Below are 19,987 nucleotides of genomic sequence, written 5' to 3'. Positions count from 1 at the left end.
GAGAAAGGAAAATTATTCAACAAGACAAGGCTGGAGAGCTCAATACCTGGATCCACACTCTGCTCTTGCCTCCCTCTGCACCAAACTGACTCCTCTCAAGGAAGGAACAAGGAGGAGTGAGAGGACAGACACAGGGCTGGCAGATGGTGTGGGGCAGGTGGGGGAATTCTGAGAAGCCCACTGTTTACTCCCTAGAGCCGCTAGGGTCCAGTGAGATAAATTCACGGAAAGTACCTTGAAAGATCTGAACCACCCCAACACCATGCACCATTAGTAGCCATCCAACATCAGGCACCATTATTAATATCACATATCTTTACAAAGTTTCACAGGGTGATTAGAATACAAAAGAACCATACAGTGAATCAATTGCTTAGAAATCCTCCAGAAACTGAAACAAAAGGAGGACAGGCAGCGTGACACTGTGCACATCACGGTACAGAGTTGGCGATACAGGCTGGCTTTCTCTTCATGATATACAGTCCGTACTGGCAGTGGAATAATTCAAATTTTCAATTTTTCTTGGATTTCATCATGAACTCAATCAAAAGTATGAATGTCAGTATTTTAATATCCTTGCACGTAGTGAAAAATAAATAGTATGCCCTACTACCTGAACCCTTCAAGCATTTTTTATTTTGATTGTCTTCCCATTATATTGAGAGATTGTCGGGATTTTATCAAGAAGATCACCCACGCAAGCTAGAGCATTATTATGGTGCCCTCAGTGCTGTAAGTCACAGGACGGATGAGTGATTAAAAGCTGTGGACTTGTGACAAGGACCATAAGGAGATCAGACAAGAAGCTACCCTCCTTTAAAAGAAAGAGAAGGAAGAAAAAAAAATACCAGAGTGATTTAACCCCTTGCATACCTTTGCAGTGCAAGCGCTTCAGCATTATTTGATTGATGTGTATGCTTCGTTGGGATTGGATTCCCTATAGCAAATAGCTTACAAAGGGCAGGAAGATGACAACAGGATTTCTATACGAACAACAGTGTAACTGCTGTATTGACTTTGGGCCAGTTAAGACGATGCCATTTAATATCCTTACCACCAACATTAGGTACTGATATTAGCAAAGCTCCACTTGTTTGTGGTTGTTTATTGACAGTAGTTACACTTTCCTTGCTCACTGAGTAAATTCAACTTAAAAGTGGCATTTCTAGTATAATCAAGCTACACAAAATTTAATTAAATAATTTATATATGTTGGGCAAGGTATAAGGTGAGAAAAATGTCCCTTAAAGGAATCCAAGCTCTAGAGTGAGAGAGAAGCAATAAAATGAATTTCTGCAGTGAAGTATATTTGAAAAATTACCCTAGCCATATGGTTAAAAGAGAGAATGATTATTTTAAGGCATAACCACAAAATACTAACAATATTCTTTTAAGCAAGGGAAAACAGTAATTACCATAGATATATATTTTTAGCAGTTCTTAATACATCTAAATTTTAAAGTCTTTTGATGATGTATTCACAATAAAAATATTCATGAAATACATGTTTACACACGTTGTATATTTATAACACACACCCACATATACCAAGGATGTTGCTCTTGTCTTATTTGTGTTAAAGGACCTTATCCAGAGCAACATCACTTTCCCAATGAAATAAACCCTTTAGACACAGTTGGCCAGCACGTTTTGAAGAATCCCAGTGCAAGGTCACTGACTCCATATGCGAGACAGGTAAGGGCAGCTGTGAACAAAGCTAACCCTTGATCCAGTTTGCTGAATCTAGAAGACAGTTTATAACTCTCTAAAGGCTGTGAGTGAAGCGGTGGCTCAGTGGTTAAGATCACTGGCTGCTCAGCCCGGGGTACTAGGTTCAATTCCCAGCATCTCCGTGGCAGCTAACAACTGTCTATGACTCCAACACCTAACATCCTCACACAAACATACATGCAGGCAAAACACCAAGGGACATAAAATGAAAATAAATAAGTTATTTAAAAAAAAGAGGAAGACGGGATATGCTTGTTTTGATATATTTTTTTTAAATCAGTGTCTTGTTAGGTAGCATAATCTGGTCCCAAATTCACAATCAACCAGCCTTAGTCTTTGAATATTGGGGTTATACATATATGCCACAACATCCAGTCAAGAGTAAGTTTTGTGTGTATATACTATCAATAGTGAATGTTCATGGGGAAAAGATGCTGGAAATTGGAGTTTTCTGAAGTAAGAAAGAAATGTAGTCGAGTCAAAGTGCTTAGATGTTGACTAAAGATAGGTGAATTTTATCCTAGTCAATGAAACCCAGAAACTCAGTATCTGCGGCCTAAAAGCACAAACACACTCAGATTTCCCTCTTAAAATTAGATGCTTCTGCCTCCAGGGCTTTGTAAGAAGTTTTAGCTAAAAGTGAAATATTTTAGTAAAGAAAAAACTCAAATGAGGAAATTTGAAAGGCAAATAAATTGGATCTGACAGAATCTTCATAATTTAGTGGTGCAAGCCTGTAATTCCTGCTTGTTGGAAGGTTGGGGCAGGGGGATCATATACTTAAGGTCTGCGTGGGCTACAAAAATAGTTTGAGGTTAGTTTGAGAATCACACTGAGATCCTACTTCAAAATCCAAGTGAAAGGAAGACCGAGCCTAGAGCTAAATGGTAGAGCACTTACCCAGCCGGGGGCCTAGGCTCTATCCCTCAATATTAATATATATTGATTTAAGGATTAGAAAAGGGAATACCCAGGGCAATTCAAGAAGAAATTGATAATGAGACATAAAGGAAATGTAGGTTTTACCAAACGAAGAATCTGTGGGATGACGGGTGTTTGTTGGAAATCTGGAACCTCCAGGATATTCAATGACAAAAATGAACCACAGGTCTGATATTTCAGGAGACACTGTGGTCATTTCTCCTCTTTCTCTATCGCTGCTCATGTAAGCTATTCAAGAGGAAGTGCAAGCCGGTGAGTGAGTAACCTTGTCATGTAGTAAGCGGAACTCCTTAAAAGGTTTAAGGCAGTTTCTGTTAATGACCAAAGAAGCAAACAAAACATGAGGTACTGCAACAACACTACAGACCATTCTTATGCTTTCCTTCCCATAGCGATTACACTATCGTCCACCTCTGCAGTTCCTTGTGGGTGGATTCCGCACCCACACCCTGTGCTGTAGTTTACAGTGCCTTGCGCTGGGTGGAGTCCGTTTCTCCAGACCAGGCAACTGCACTGAGTAGTAGAGCCAGCCCAATGGAATGAGTCACTGGGCATGTAGCAGAGAATATACCTGAGAGTTCACCAGAGTTTTTCCTGCTCCTTCAGCCAGCACTGAAATCTGAAACCCAATCAGAATTCTGTGCTTTAATTTGACTCTGGAAAAGCCTAGCCTCAAATAAGCAGATTACAGCCCTATGAGTAGAAAGCTGGATAAAATACACAAAAACATAAGAGGTTTATGTCCATTTAAAAAAAATAAGTGGTATTATTATAGTAATACCAGTAATACCTGGCTAATTTAGCCATTCTCCGAATAAAAATATTTTTCTTAAGATGTCGACTTTATGGAGCCACAAGCCAGCATCTCAAGCTGCTGTCTCAGCACTAGAGGTCTGCCAACAAGTGGGAGTGGCCGCTCACCAAGGTAGAGACTACAGGGAAAGCGCAGCCTTTCAGATAGTTTTAACACTGAACTACAGCACACTTTATGTTGATTTCTAAGTCATAAAAACTACATAACCTGGGACATGCCAGTTGCAATGGAGTTTGTCAGAAATGAAGTATTCTTTTCTAACGTTGGTGGAAAGGACCAAAAGGAGCTCTCCCTAGGAAACAACAGTACTCACTGACTCATGGGAGAGAGGCCAATGAATACGGTGGAACAGAAGTGGTCATCAGGATACTACTGCAACCAGGGAATCTCAGTGCATTAGAGAATTAAATGTACAGAAGAGTTAAGAGAATGGGATGGTGATGGAAAAGCAAGTGAAAATACAAACTACCTCCTTCAGACACCTGACCAAAGACATAATTATTGATAGAGAAAAGATATAATTATTATGACATACGATTACATACAATGTAATTTTCTCATTATACTATATTATAGATGGCATAATTATTAAATACTATATATTGTTTTATACCTACTTATGCAGAAATATATATATGAAAAGATTTTTATTTCAAGAAAAGGAACTAATTGATTAATTGCAGTGGCTTTGCAAATGTGTGTAATTCCAATGTCAATGTACATCATCTAAAGCATCGCTATATTAATATGGAGTCTACAGATCCCCCTAGAGTTTGTAGAATGTGACTCAAAAATTGGCTGTGGTTTTTTTTTTTTTTTTTTTTTTTGGTGTTGTTCTTTTGTTTCAGTGCTAAGAGTTGAACTGAGAACCTCACATATACTAGATGACAGCCACTCCACTGCCAAAGTGTACTCCTAGTTTAATTTCTTTTTAATATGTAGGGATGTGTTTGTTTTTATGACTATATAAGGTATGTGCATATATCACACATGTGTGTATTGCCTACAGAGGGCAGAAGACGGTGTCAGAACTTCCTGGAACTTGAGTTACTCCTGATTGTGTACTGCTATGTGGGTGCTGGGAATCAAGCCCAGGTCTTCTTCTGTCTAGTTGAGTTATAAGAGCACACAGGTATGGAGCTAATGAAAGTGAATGGTGACCCAAGAATCACTCATGTTTCAAAAAAGTTGATATTTTGATCTTCTTGACTATAATATAATAATTATTCACTGTAGACTTTATTGTGACATTTTTATACATGTGAATTTTGGCCTCATCTGTGGCTCCCCAGTCTCATCTCTTATGCGTTGATTACTCTGTCATTCCTAAGTGTCTCTCATCTTACTCTGGAGGAAAAAAAAAAACGGCAGGGCTAGAGCTCAGAGGGGAAGACTTAGCTCTCTAACTTCCCACAGCAGCTACCTCCACTCACGGCCATAGGGTTTTCTGCTGCCTTTCCCTTTATGATATATGTTTCATGTTTCCGTTAACTGTATCAGACAACCCTTCCCATGTTATCCTTCCTCTGTCACTAAGAAAGTGGCTTAAGATGGGTGGCTGTGGCTTTTGTCCCTTCAACATGGGAGATAGAAAGAAGAAAGAAAAGAAGGAAGGGAGAGAAAGGTGGGGTGAAGGAGAGGGAGGGAAAGAGCGTGAAAGAACGAGAAGGAAAAAAAGAAAAAAAAGAGAAGGAGACAAAGTTGAAAACCCAATTTTCTGTTAGCGAAGGCCTATGAAGTACTGATGATACACCATCTCCCAAAACAGAAAATATAGGTGATGGGGGATGGAGTAAGACGCTCACTGTTTAATGAGCACTCATGCATTCCATTTAAAAGTAAAAGAGGTGTCTGGCCATGGCTCCAAGAGGCATGCTCAGTGAAGACTAGGAATTCTGAATATTCACCTTCTTCTAAGGAACTTTTTAGTGAAAACATAGGCAATGAGCTAGGCACAGGGCCTGAACCTTCTTCTGTGGGAAATGTCCTAATTACTCTTTAATCTTCAGTGTTGGGCTAAGTATGGATAATAACCTCATCTAACAATGGTACTCTATAAAGAGTATTTATAAATATGCATGAAATTATAGAACTGAATTATATAGACAGCAATGTGGAATAAGCATAAACATGTACATAAACATATTAAAGATATAAATTAAAAATATGTAAAATATATTCATACAAATATGTAGAGTATCTGTCAATCTGATCCTGAGTAGGATATCAGTTTACTTAAATATATCCATATATTTACACTCACATACAAACAAAATTTTTGTAAAAAGATAAGATACAAAATAGTCAGAAATAAGAATATACTCATTAAATATATGAAATATGAACTATATGTATATTGTATGGTGTGTGTGTGTGTGTGTGTGTGTGTGTGTGTGTGTGATGTAGAAACAAATACAATCTCATACATATACCTCAAGGTAACATTCATGCTCAGTGAAAGCTGAAGATTCCCCTACACTGATCCTTCTAACCCACAAAAAGACAAAGAAGCATATTTTCATCCAAAGAATGTCATTCAAGGTAGCGTTTATGCAGTCTACAACCCAGTAAAAACCCAGAATTGACTAATATGGTTAAATGTATTTGATTATTAGGATATAGTTGAATTGAAAAACACTCAACTCAGTTATAGAAAGGTTCCCCTTGAAAGACAGCTAGAGGGGTGCACCCACACACTGAGACAATGGAGATGTTCTACTGGGAACTCACCAAGATCATCTGGCCTGGGTCTGGAAAAGCCTGGGATAAAACCGGACTCTCTGAACATAGCGGACAATGAGGACTACTGAGAACTCAAGAACAATGGCAATGGGTTTCTGATCCTACTGCATGCACTGGCTTTGTGGGAGCCTAGGCAGTTTGGATGCTCAACTTACTAGACCTGGATGGAGGTGGGGGTTCCTTGGACTTCCCACAGGACAGGGAACCCTGATTGCTTTTAGGGCTGAGGGGGGTACTTAATTGGGGGAGGGGGAGGGAAATGGGAGGTGGTGGCGGGGAAGAGAAAGAAATCTTTAATAAATAAATAAATTAAAAAAAGAGAGAAAAAAAAAGAAAGACAGCTAGAGATGAGAGAGAGTAGGAACAAAATTCCCTGCACAAAGAAAATGTTTGCTTAAGTACAAAGGAACATATATCTAACATCTAGGAGTTAGATAGTTGGATATTTAAAGCCTGAAGAACCTATTTGGCTATTTTACTGGCTGATTTTGTGTATCAACTTGACACAAACTAGAATCATCGGAGAGGAAGAAGTCTCAGTTGAGAAAATGCCTCCACTAGATTCAGCTATAAGACATTTTCTCAATTAGATCCATGGGGGAGGGCCCAGCCCATGGTGGGTAACGCCATCCCAGGGCTGGTGGTCCTAGGTTCTATAAGAAAGCAGGCCAAGCAAACACGAGAGCAAGTTAATAAACAGCATCCCACCAGGGCCTCTGCATCAGTCCCTGCCTCCAGATTCCTGCCCTTTCTGAGTTTCTGTAGTGACTTTTGTCAGTGATGAACAGTAATGTGGAAGTATAAGCCAAATAAACCCCTTCTTCCCCAACTTGTTTTTTGGTCATAGGGTTTTGTTGCAGCAGTAGAAACCCAAACTAAGACAAATATTGAATCTATCAGTGTCACTTAACATCTCTTTCAAATCACTAAATAAACATTTGAAACATACACACAAAATGGGGCTAGCAAATACATACTAGCTGTTTTCTGATCTACGTTCACACTCATTCTGCATGAAGTACACAGCTTCCTTGGAAACATGTGCTTCACTAACTCCCAAGGCAGGGACAAGAATATAGGCGAACTATCCCTGCTATCTCAGGCTGCTTTTTCTGGTCTCAGCACGATGGGGATCTCCATGGAGATAGGAACAAAGTCAGCGTCGAAAAAGAAAAGAGATCAGCTTTGAAACTGAATCCTGCTTCATGTGGAGGATGGTCTCTAGTCTCTTTCTTCCCTTTTACAGCCTGGTTTGCAGACCCCAGAGCTGAACAAAGCTCCCGGATAGTTGGCCCTACCTTTGGCCTTTTGTCACATGTTTTTATCATTTTTTTCACTTTTTTCACAAAGAAAATATTTTCGCTGTTTAGTTTTCTGGCTTCAGGTGAATTTTATATTTTGATTATTACATTCTTAGGCTCAAAGACTTTATAGTTCTATAATTATTTGCTTAAAGTTATAAAAACTATAAAATTTACCATACATTATACAATATTATCATTAAGACTTCTTTGGAAAATTTGTTTTTAGTGTGTGTGTGTGTGTGTGTGTGTGTGTGTGTGTGTGTGTGTGTGTTCGTGAGGGTGGGTGGATGGGTGTATGTGGTATATGTTGTTTGTGTGGTATATGTTCTTGTTAGCACTGGCGTGTGCACATCTGTGTGAAGGTATTTGTGCACGAATAGGTTTGTGATTGTGAAGGCCAGAGACTGACATTGGGGATGTCTCCTTCATCACTTTCCACCCTTACTCTCTAGAACAGAGTCCATTAGTGAACCTTCAGCTCATGGGTTTATCCTGGCTGGCTGACCAATAAGTGAGCAATCCACTAGTCTCTGCCACCCTCCACCAACAACATTGGAGTCACAAGCACATAAGGGCATGCCCAGCTTTTTGTGTGGGTTCTGGGCATACAAACTCAAGTTTTTATTATTTAATGGCAGGCACTCTAGCAACTCAGTCATCTCTATGGCCCACCTTAGCTATTTTTTTTATTAGTATGACTATTTAAACTGATTTTATCAATATCAACTAAGCTATTTGGGTTTCACTGAAAATATTCCAACTTCACTGGCTGGTTTGGTAAAAGCTGATAAACTTGAGTGTTGAGCTATCTAATTTATTACCATGATGTGCTTGTATGCATGTGTGTGTGTGTGCCTATTGACATCATCTTTGTTTTGCTTTGGAATTTTTAATATGAAATAAACGTGCATGTATACCACACACATCATAATACACACATTTATGCACACATGTATAGAGCCAAATATAGGCTCCCATGATATCTAAAGTATTCCAAATACTAAAATTCTACTTAGATAGGCATTTAGATAGGAATATCTAAATGAGAGCCTAATAATGGTGCACACTAGAGAGGCGCCAGCTGTAAGTGATAAACACTTAGAACAGCACAGGAGGAGTTTGGGGAAGGAGCAACACCATGTTCTCTCAGCAAGAGAAACACCAAGATAACGAGAGCGCAAATGTACAGGCAAATTTAGTCAGGAGACAAACAAAGATGGCAGGTTGAAATTTCAAGATTAAAAACAAAATTACATGACTATGAAACCAAATAACCCAAATAAAACAAATTTACTATGATTTCCTACAAAGTAAACATAGATTTCAAGGGAATTTAATTCTGGAATGATTTCAAGCAATTGAGTTGGAGAGGGAAACGGAAAAGACAGTCTACATGAGTAGAACTGGTGACTTTTCCCCACGTGTATCCTGGGTTTACTGAGCAAACCAGTGTCCCAAAGGATAGAAGACTGTGACTCATCTCTAGCCAATATTTGTGGAGTATCAACAATACCTACACAGTTCCGATTTTCAAGTGTATACTTAGTAAAATAAATAAATAAATAAATAAATAAATAAAATAAAAATAAAGTTGGTGAAGTGATTATAGAAAAACTGGCAAATGTAAACAAAAGTGAGCCCCAGGAAGAAGAGAGAGTTCAACAAGAGAGGTGTGCCTGTAAAGGCTCCCAGCTGCTAATGCTCTTTGGGGTGGTATGGGACCTTTGGGAGGTGGGGCCTACCTGGAGGAAACAGTGCTCTCAGGGTCAGGCTTCGAGGTTTATGACCAAGCTCTACTTTCTATCCTGCTTGCTGAGTACTGACTCACCTGGTCACTGGCCCACTGAGAAGTGAGCAACAGCTGCCTCACATTCCTGCTACCCATAACGGCGCCACTGTCCTGCCTTCTCAGCCATGATGGATCATAGCCTTTTATGGACCAGAATCAATCCTTCCTGTCCTAAACTGCTTCTTGTCAGGTATCTGGTCAGCGACAAAAGTGTAACTAATAATTCAGAAAAAAGAGAGAAAGAGAAAGAGAGAGAAAGAGAGAGAGAAAGAGAGAGAGGGGACTTCATTAGAGAAAAGAAATGAGCTTCTGTAAAAATAATCAATAAAATAAACCAAAAATGTAAATGGCAGATATGAAAAGGAAGGAAGGGACAAGGGGCAACTCTGGCAAATCAGACAGCTTCTGCCCTCAGGTTATAAGTCAGTGATGTTTCCAAGTGGACAGGCATGAGAGCAGGTACTGCAGAGTAACATTCCCAGGGAAAGAATTTTACAGTAACAGTGGCATGTTGCCTCTGACATTGGGTTTAGAGCAGCGGAAGATGAGGAGGAAAGAGATCCTACTAGATACAGTAGGAACTCTAGAGTAACATTCCCAGGAAAATTTGTATTTTATTGTTTAAAAAAATTACCTCTAAAAACCTGAAACAAGCTTTAATTTTCATAAAATAAGTATACAACTGTATGGCCAAAACTTAAATAGCTAAGGTTTGGAGAGGTGGCTCAGCGATTAAGAGCACTGGCTGCACCCCTTGTGGTCCTGACTTCCTTGTTCATGTTCTCCCTCCTTCTGCTCCTCATTTGGACCTTAAGAGCTCAGTCCGGTGCTCCAATGTGGGTCTCTGTCTCTATCTCGACCCATCACCAGATGAAGGTTCTAAGGTGATATGCAAGATATTCATCAGTATGGCTATGAATCAGGATAGAGTCATTTCAGGTTCCCTCTCCTCAGTTGCCCAAGGTACTAGCTGGGGACATCTCCCTGGACACCTGTGAGCCCCTCTAGAGTCAAGACTCTTGCCAACCCTAAGATGGCTCCCTTAATTAGGATATATATTTCTCTGCTTCCGTATCCATCCTTCCTTTATCCCAACCATCCCATTCCTCTAAGCTCCCCCCATCCTCCTTTTCTCATGTTTCTCACCCCATTTCCCCTTAGCCCCATGACACCTCACCCCCAAGTTCCCAGTTTTTGCCCTGCAATCTTGTCTATTTCCCATATCCAGGCGGATGACTATATTTTTTCTTTGGGTTCACCTTCTTATTTAGCTTCTCTAGGATCACAAATTATATGCTCAATGTCCTTTATTTATGGCTAGAAACCAATTATGAGTGAATACATCCCATGTTCATCTTTTTGGGTCTGGGATACCTCACTCGGAACTGATCTATTGGGAGCTCACCAAGGCCAGCTGGACTGGAACTGAAAAAGCATGGGATGAAACCGGACTCTGAACATGGCAGACAATGAAGGCTGATGAGAAGCCAAGGACAATGGCACTAAGTTTCGATCCTAATACATGAACTGGCTTTGTGGGAGCCTAGCCTGTTTGGATGCTCACCTTCCTGGACCTGGATAGAAGTGGGAGGACCTTGGACTTCTCACAGGGCAGGGAATCTGGACTGCTCTTCATTCTAGAGAGGGAGGGGGAATGGAGTGGGGGAGAAGGGGGAGAGGAGTGAGGAGGGGGGAGGGGGCGATGTGTGGGAAGAGGGGGAGGGAAATGGGAAACAGGGAGGAGGCAGAAATTTTTTTTCAACAACTAGAAAAAAATAAACTAAAAAAATTAATAAAATAACATAAAATGATATCACAAAATTGAAAAAGAAAAAGAATACTAGCTGCTCTTCCAGAATACCTGGGTTCAAGTCCCAGCACACATGACACATCATGACTGTCTGTAACTCATTGCTCCAGAGGCTCTCACACACTCATGTAGACATATAGGCAAACAAAATACCAACACACATTTAAAAAAAAAGATACATTAAACTAAATAAAATATGAAGGACCCATAATGGAATACCTTAATCAGAATGATCATTTAACATATTATATAACTCATCAGAATTATCAAGGGCCTAAACAAAAGAGATAGTAGGACCAGGATTAAGTAGTGCACACCTATAATCTTCGCACTCAGAAGTGGAAGGAAGAGAACTGAAGACTTTGAGGCTAGCGTGAGTTACAATATGAGACCGCGTTTTAAATAAAAGCCCCATTGGCAAAAACAAACAAAGGAGGTGTTGTATTGGACACTAGATGAACATATATTTCAGCAAGTAAATGGTGTGTGTGTGTGTGTGTGTGTGTGTGTGTGTGTGCCATTAATTTGCTAAATAAAAACAAGACATACAGCCAGGCAGTAGTGGTGCATGTCTTTAATCACAGCACTTGGGAGGCAAAGGCCGATGGATCTCAGTGAGTTTAGGCCAGTCTCCTCTAAAAAGGGAGTTCCAGGACAGCCAGGACTTTTATGCAGAGAAACTGTCTAGAATCTTAAAAACAAACAAACAAACCAAAATCAGACCTCCAGAGTAATTCACATATTTAATAAAACACGATTTAATACCAACAGTAATACATAATACACTTTATACTGTAGTATCAGATTTCTCTTTGATTTTATAAAAGATGAATAAAAAGAAACAAAGTGTTTAAGTATGGTCCAACTTGTAAGATTCAAGATTGTATCTAACTCACTCTAGTGTCCATTCAAAAGAGATCATGGTGAGAGACTTATCTATCAGCTTATGTAGACGGCCAGTCAAGGTCATCACTGTCCTTAATTTTACTGTGATCACTTTGCTAATGTTTTATCTTAGTGATTATATTTTTCAGTGCACAAAATTATTAGTCCTGGTACTGGAATATACACAGAACTGACTGCACGATACTTAGTCAGCTCCTCCATGTCTAGGAAAGTAGAAGAATGGCTGGCAAAGACATCCTACACTTGGGGACTTTATATGTGAAAAGGGAATTTGCAGCTGTGATTAAGGGTGCCCCCTTTTACCAGGGAATGCTTTGCACAAGGATAAGGACCCTAAACATATGGAAGAGAGGTAGAAGTCAGAAAGAGGAATGAGATGACAGAGTCAAGTTTGAAGGCAGAAGGAAGGAAGACAAATGCTGGCAGAAACACACACACACACACACACACACACACACACACACACACACAGGATAGGGTTTTTCCCTAGTCTACAGAGAAAGGTAGCCCTGTGGACACCTGGATTTTAGCCCAGGGAGACCCCTTTTGGACTTCTGACCTCCAGAGCTATAAAGTGATGAATTTCTGTGACTACAGGACAGCTCAGCTGTGTGACAATTTGTCAGAGCAGAAATTGCAAACTACTACAAAATCTCCCTCGGTACTGGAATGACATAAGCTTAAGTCTTGTTTCTTCTGTATGATTTGGGGCAGGATTCATAACCTCTACCAGTCCCTGCTTCTTTATCTGCAAAGTTGAAATCATAAAAACGTCTATTGACACAACTGTGTGATCATTAACCTACAGTCAGAACTATTAAACGTAGATATTATTATCATGAAATGCTATAATAATGAAAATAAAAATGGAATAAAATCTCCATGAAAAAATACTAACCCTTATCATTGTTTTTATTATTTTTATTTCTCAAACTTAAAAGCTAGCCTGTGATTCTTCATAATGTATTGGCTACAAGTTGAAATATGAAGGGAATCTGTTCCACTATTGAAAGCACTTCATGATTTGAGCTCATTCACTGCACTCCTTTAATATCGAGCCTCTTTGGGGGAAGAGGCAATATCCTTGACTGGCTATAAATTTATGAGTGTAGTTGCTTTTATGGCTCTGAATGTAATAGAACCTAAGTAAATACTGATAAGTTCCCTATTCTTCTGAGAAGTTTCCACCCACATAATATTGCCCTATCATTGGAAATCCCCACAGTTTTGATAAGAACTAAGGCAAGAACTCTTTTATATATAACACTTGTCAATTAGAATCAGAGAGGCATTCATCATTTTAGTTGGAAAGACTATGGGTTTTGGAGAAATCCCACTTGAAGCATGTATAATGAAATTCTGCCTTTTGTGTCTCTTGTGTACCTTCAGTTGGTTTGGGATAGTATTGTCGGCTTTCAAGTTTATCTTTTTTCCCAAGCATCCTTAACTTAACATGGTTTATATTTATAGATTAAATGGCAAAGTGAATTAAAATCAGTATTTCTGTCACCAGTGTCTCCATGTAAAGAGACCTGAAATAGATTTGAAAATATCGTTTTCTTTCCACGGCAGGAGTAGTTCCTGTCTTCATTAATCAGGCCTGTGGGGAACTAATTAGCTCCGTTAAATCACTTAGTTACTAGATGGTTTCAAGAACTCTTTGTATGTGTGATTTTCAAGATTTTAATCTTCTTATTCAGAAACTTTATATTGACTTATATTTTCTCTCTACAGGACTGATCGATTAGTATTCATGAAGCTTCATAACTAGGAATAAAATATGACTAAGGAAAAGCCAGACATAGAGGTGCACACACATAATCTCAGCACTTGAGAGTCAGAGAAAGGAAGTCATGGAGTTTAAGTGAGACCTGGGATATATGGGAATCTCTGACACACACACACACACATATGAACACAAACATGAATTCAAACCCACATATGTGGTCTACCATGTAACTCCTCCTCTACCATATATGTGGGGTTTCTTAGCATGTAAGTTGCTCTTAGGCACAACTTCTATTATTTAGAAATAGCTCATTTGGACTCTGGGCAAAATCTACACATGTACAGTGTCTGTAAGTGGATACTATTCTCCAGACAAGTGCACCTTCATGACAATCAGCCTGCGTGTGAATCACATCAGCAGTGGGAAAAGTAAGTGGACACTGGCCTTGTGATGAAATGCCTAAGAGAACAAACATTTCCAAGATCCATACATGTGTACAAGTGTGTTCACCTGGGTTTCAATACAAGAAATAAGCAAAGTCGAGTCTAGGAAAATCTCTTACTCCCTAACATTTCACCACTCAGCAAATAGTGGCTCTTTTCGACAGGCTCCTTGTCCTGTGAAATATATTATACAGTTAAAATAGTCATACATAATGAAAAACACCACACTTTTCTTACTATTCTACTTACAAGATAATAGATAAAATTATAATCTCAAAAGATCATTAGGGAATAATGTAAGAGCAGAGGGGCTATTAATGTCTTTAGTGTTTTGCCTTTTATTTAGAAAGCCTACCAGAGATGAAAACTGTGTTCTTAACTTTGACCTATTTTCAGCAGTGAAGCAACATGAACTCTGCCCCTTAATGCCAGCACACAAGAGAAGATTATGGCTTCTTCCCATGAGGTGTCAGTTCAATTTGATAAACAGAGTACGTGTATTGAGCACATAAGAAACAAAGAAAATAAAAAGACATAATACCCATTTCCCTGAGCTCACAAGCCAGTAGAGTCACACACATCATTTTCATCCGTGCTCAGAGAAGGTTTCTGCTTCTTTGATATTATTGTTTGAGGGGAAATTATAAATCTTTAATCCCTTCTTCATCTGGGAATAGGAAGGCTCTTAAAATCAACCCCTGTGTTTTCTCTTAGTTTCCCTCATTTTGACAACTCTTCTTCCATGCTAACTAGATAAAAGTCTGGAGTCTTAAATACAAACACAGTGTGGGTTTCTTCCTCCTGAGTACTTTCGTCCTTATCTTTCTCTTTAGTAGCCTGTAAGTTGCGGATTCCTTCCATCCTTACTGGAAACCCTGGTGGCTGACTTATCCATACACACTCAATCTCAAAGATCTAAAGTATGTTTTCTAATCATTTACCAGTGAACAGATTCATCGATTGTATGGGAATGGGTATATACATGGATTTCTCTGCATGTGTAAACACACATGTGCTAAGGTAAGAGGTAATCAGGTATCTCCTCCAATTGTCCTAAGAATGTGATTGATATAAAGTCTCTCACTGAACCTGGAGCTTATTGATTAGGCTAGGCTGACTCCTTTGGGGATCTGCCTGTCTCTTCCCCTCCAGCGTAGGTATTTCAGATGCACACCCCACCCAGATTTTTTTTTTTTTTTGGTAAGGGCTAAAGATCCTAAAACAGGTCCTCATTTTCTCAGCAAGCATGTTACGTACTAAGGCATCTCTCTATCCAAAAGATGTCTTAAATCATTTAATATCTCATCATATTTTCTTCAAAATAGACATTTTTCTATGATTTGTCTTGTACTGCAAATGCTGATCAGTATTTGCATGTATATATGCACTAGACACAAGATTTTGAACATAGACATGCATGCAAATTATATGTTTATATTTATACATATACATGTATTTTAATGTATCATCACTATCATTGTATTATTGTACCAGTTATGCTCTAATTTGATAGTTCAGAATTTTTTCCTACAGTATCTAACAAAAGGTTCAGGTGCTAAATACGGCACTTTGGAAAACACTATATCACTTCTCAAAAAGCATATACTAAAATGGAAGTCTTCATTTTGGCTGTGCTACCTCCTGTTTTGCTCTGAACCACATCAGCTTATTAACGTTAGCAATGGTGATAAAAGATTTACCTCGGGGTTGTAGAACCAGCAAACATAAGATATATGATACACGATTGGTGGTCAAGACTCCTTTGGTTTAAGTCTGAGAAAGAAATAGAAAAACATAGCTATCTGACAAGGCAGTACCTCATGGTGCCAAAGAAGTAAGGAAGGACCCAGAATATTAAGGCACACATCTGCACATGTTCTTAGATTAGTGGCATCAGAAAGTGACATTATTTCATCATGACAACTGAAGAACACAAGTCCTCTTTACCACAGGCCTGGGCCCCACCCATGGCCGCACAGCCTTCAGCTATGCTCTGTATGCTGCTGATGACTAATAAGATACTGAATCAATAAGTCAGTGGGTGTGTTCTACATATAGGAGGGACCTGAGAAACATTTAAGCAAATCAGGCGATTAGAATATTATATATTAGGATGTGTTTATATAGACAGTTCATTGTAAGAACTTCTGCCGACTAAGAACAGATTTTAGTTACCACCCTTAAACAAATTATTATTAGTATGCTTCCTGTAGTGCTTTAAATGAGTAACGTCCCCCATAGGCTTATGTACTTGATCACCTGGTCCCCACTTGGTGGGAAGTTATGGAACCTTTGGGAGGCACAGCCTCCCTGGAGGAAGTATTTCACTAGGAGAACAGACTTTCAAGATTTCAAACTTTGTTCTACTCCCAGTTTCATTGCTCAGCTTCCCTGTGGAGGTAAAAGGGGATCAGTCAGCTTCCTGCTTCTGCTGCTGGGCCACACCTTTTCCACGATGACAGACTCACTCTGGAACCATAAATTAAAATAAACATTTTTTTTCTCTTAAGTTAGCCAGTGAAAAGTGACTAATGTACTTCCTAAGGAGATATTTCTGGATAAATTTGTTATATTCAGCTACCCAAGGAACTAACTGGGAACCTCATGTTGGGCACTTGGGAGCCCCTCTAGGGTCAAATCTCTTGCTCACCCTAAAGTGGTTCCCTTAACTAAGAATTGTGGTTCCGTGCTCCCCTATCCACCTTTCCTTTATCCCAATTCTCCTGATTCCCCAAATCCCCCCTCCTTCCCTTCTACCTTTTCTCTCCCCATCTCCCCTTACCCCCATCCCACCCCACCCCCAAGATCCTAATTTTCTCCCCGGCAATTGGGTCTACTTCCCTTAGCCAAGAGGATAACTATATGTTTTTCCTTGGGTTCACCTTCTTACTTAGCTTCTTTAGGTTCACCTATTGTAGACTCCGTGGCGCTAATTTATGGCTAGAAACCAATTATGAGCGAGTACATCCCATGTTCATCTTTTTGGGTCTGGGACACCTCACTCAGGATAGTGTTTTCTATTTCCATCCATTTGCCTGCAAAATTCGAGAAGTCATTGTTTTTTACCGCAGCGTAGTACTCTAGCGTGTATATATTCCATACTTTCTTCATCCATTCTTCCATTGAAGGGCATCTAGGTTGTTTCCAGGTTCTGGCTATTACAAATAATACAGCTATGAACATAGTTGAACAAATGCTTTTGTCATATGATAGAGCATCTCTTGGGTATATTCCCAGGAGTGGTATTGCTGGGTCCAGGGGTAAGTTGATCCCGAATTTCCTGAGAAACCGAAACACTGACTTCCACAGTGGTTGCACAAGATGGCATTCCCACCAGCAATGGATGAGGGTACCCGTTCCTCCACAGCCTCTCCAGCAAAGGTTATCCTTGGTGTTTTTGACTTTAGCCATTCTGACAGGTGTAAGATGATATCTCAAAGTTGTTTTGATTTGCATTTCCCTGATTGCTAAGGAAGTTGAGCACGACTTTAAGTGTCTTTTGGCCATTTGAACTTCCTCTGCTGAGAATTCTCTGTTCAGTTCAGTGCCCCATTTTTTAATTGGGTTAATTAGCATTTTAAAGTCTAGTTTCTTGAGTTCCTTATATATTTTGGAGTAGCTGAGGATTGGGAACCTGAAATGACCCTATCCGAGAGCAATACTGACGAATATCTTGCATATCATCATAGAACCTTCATCTGGTGATGGATGGAGACAGAGACAGACCCACACTGGAGCACTGGACTGAGCTCCCAAGGTCCCAATGAGGAGCAGAAGGAGGGAGAACATGAGCAAAGAAGTCGGGACCACGAGGCGTGCACCCACCCACTGAGACAGTGGAGCTGATCTACTGGGAGCTCACCAAGGCCAGCTGGACTGTGACCGAAAAAGCATGGGATAAAACCGGACTCTCTGAACATGGCGAACAATGAGGGCTGATGAGACGCCAAGGACAATGGCACGGGGTTTTGATCCTACTTAATGTGCTGGCTTTGTGGAAGCCTAGCCAGTTTGGATGTTCACCTTCCTAGATATGGACGGAGGGGGGAGGACCTAGGACTTACCACAGGGCAGGGAACCTGGACTGCTCTGTGGACTGGAGAGGGAGGGGGAGAGGAGTGGGGGGAGGGGTAGAAGGGTGGGAGGAGGGGGAGAAGGGTGGGAGGAGGGGGAGGGAAATGGGAGGCTGGGAGGAGGTGGAAACTTGTTTTTTGTTTATGTTTTTTTTTCTTCTTTTCTTAATAAAAAAAAATTATTTAAAAAAAAAAAATTTGTTATATTCAACTCTAAAAAAAAAAAAAGGATTAAAGGGCTGAGCGGTGGTGACATATGTCTTTAATGTCAGAATACAGGAGGCAGAGGCAGGCAGATAGAGCTCTGTGAGTTAGAGGCTGGCCTGATCTACAGAGCAAGTTCCAAGACAGGCTCCAAAGCTACATAGTGAAACCCTGTCTCAAACAAACAAACAAACAAACCAACAAAAACAAATGGAATTAGGCAAAAATCTACTTAGATAAGATATATAAACTTGAAACAAAAACTTAATGACTAAAAATACACGAAAGAAATGCACGGTTTTCAGAGACTCTGTGTTCAGAAGAATAGAGCAGGGACTTCTCTTATCCCACATATCCAAGTCAGTCATGGTTCACAGTCTCACAACTCTCAACTTGAATTATGTTGCATCTCAGACCACACACAACCTTCAAGTATTTTAAAATCTACCTTTTAATTGTTTGTGTGCTTCCTCTGTAATAATGCAATAAATATGCTGAATTTTGAATGATCCAGCTATGACTTCATACAGAGAGTAAGATCTCAGAGAAGTAGACATGAACGCTTCAGCTATATGAAGTTCTAGAGAGCCTTGTAAAACTGTGTGCACTTCTGAATAAAGACATTCCCTGCTGCATTTAGATAAGGAATATATTATATAGCTCTTATGATGACTTAGTAATTCTTGATAACAGCAAAGTTCAAACAGGTTAAAAAAACTAATTTTATAGGATGATTATTCTATTTAGGGGAAGCCCTTTGGATTTGGCTTTCCTTGATTTGCTCTAGAAGAATTTGTTTTTGTTTGATTTTTTTTTGCTTTTATCGGAAAGAGATGAGATAGAATCACTCTTCTTCATATAGAATGTATGCAAACATTATACCTTCCTATATTTTAAAAGAAGCAAAATAATTTATACAAGCCATTATACTCACAGCCCCTCACTGCTATTGTATTTGCTTCAGTATTTTTGACATCCTACTGAATATGCAAGGGGCAATTGTCACTCGCGTCGGTTATTTTAGAGCTATTTCACTACCACACTAATCTGAAGATGTCTGAAAACTCAGCAGACACATCTCATCATACTAAGTCTTACCAAAGAGTAAATTGTCAAATTTCTTTGTACATTTCATTTAGCTTCATTTTAAGCTGAATTTTCCAGTAATTTATAATTACTTGCATTCATACAAGACAGAAAGGACTCACCATGTTCCAGTAATTGATCTAATTGTCTTCTGGATCATAGATGTCATTCTATATTAATTATCATTGTTGATCATATATATAAATAAAAATATTAACACTTTATGATACTGAACTTTCAAATCTTAGTCATTTCCTATCTATGTAAGAGATATGTGATTAAACAAGTAAAAATAAATAAAGTCTCTCTAGATGTCAAACATCTAAAAACCATGCAGGTGAGGCTTGGTGACACATGCCTTTAATTTCGTCACTCAAGGAGCAAAGGCAGAGAATTCTCTGTTAGATCAAGGCC

The 19,987-nt window shown here is 39.4% G+C and overlaps 1 protein-coding gene across 3 annotated transcripts in view; it reads right to left on the bottom strand.

Annotated features, from left to right (window-relative positions):
- The window catches only part of Hnf4g (hepatocyte nuclear factor 4 gamma), a 155,146-nt gene that overhangs the window by 83,840 nt on the left and 51,319 nt on the right, over positions 1 to 19,987 (bottom strand). The window contains exon 1 of one of the 3 annotated variants that reach the window (XM_041667520.1): positions 2,758 to 2,874. The exons of the other annotated variants lie outside the window; for them this stretch is intronic. The gene's annotated coding sequence lies outside the window, so the exon portion shown is untranslated. Of the gene's footprint in view, positions 1 to 2,757; positions 2,875 to 19,987 lie in introns of those variants that run through there. 3 annotated transcript variants of the gene reach the window in all.

The sequence above is a fragment of the Microtus oregoni genome, unplaced genomic scaffold (genome assembly GCF_018167655.1).
Source record: "Microtus oregoni isolate MIOR12 unplaced genomic scaffold, Mior012 000017F_ref0000208, whole genome shotgun sequence".
In the NCBI taxonomy this organism is placed as follows: Eukaryota; Metazoa; Chordata; class Mammalia; order Rodentia; family Cricetidae; genus Microtus; species Microtus oregoni.
Note: the sequence above shows the minus strand (reverse complement) of the source record. Positions and strands in the feature narration are given on the sequence as shown.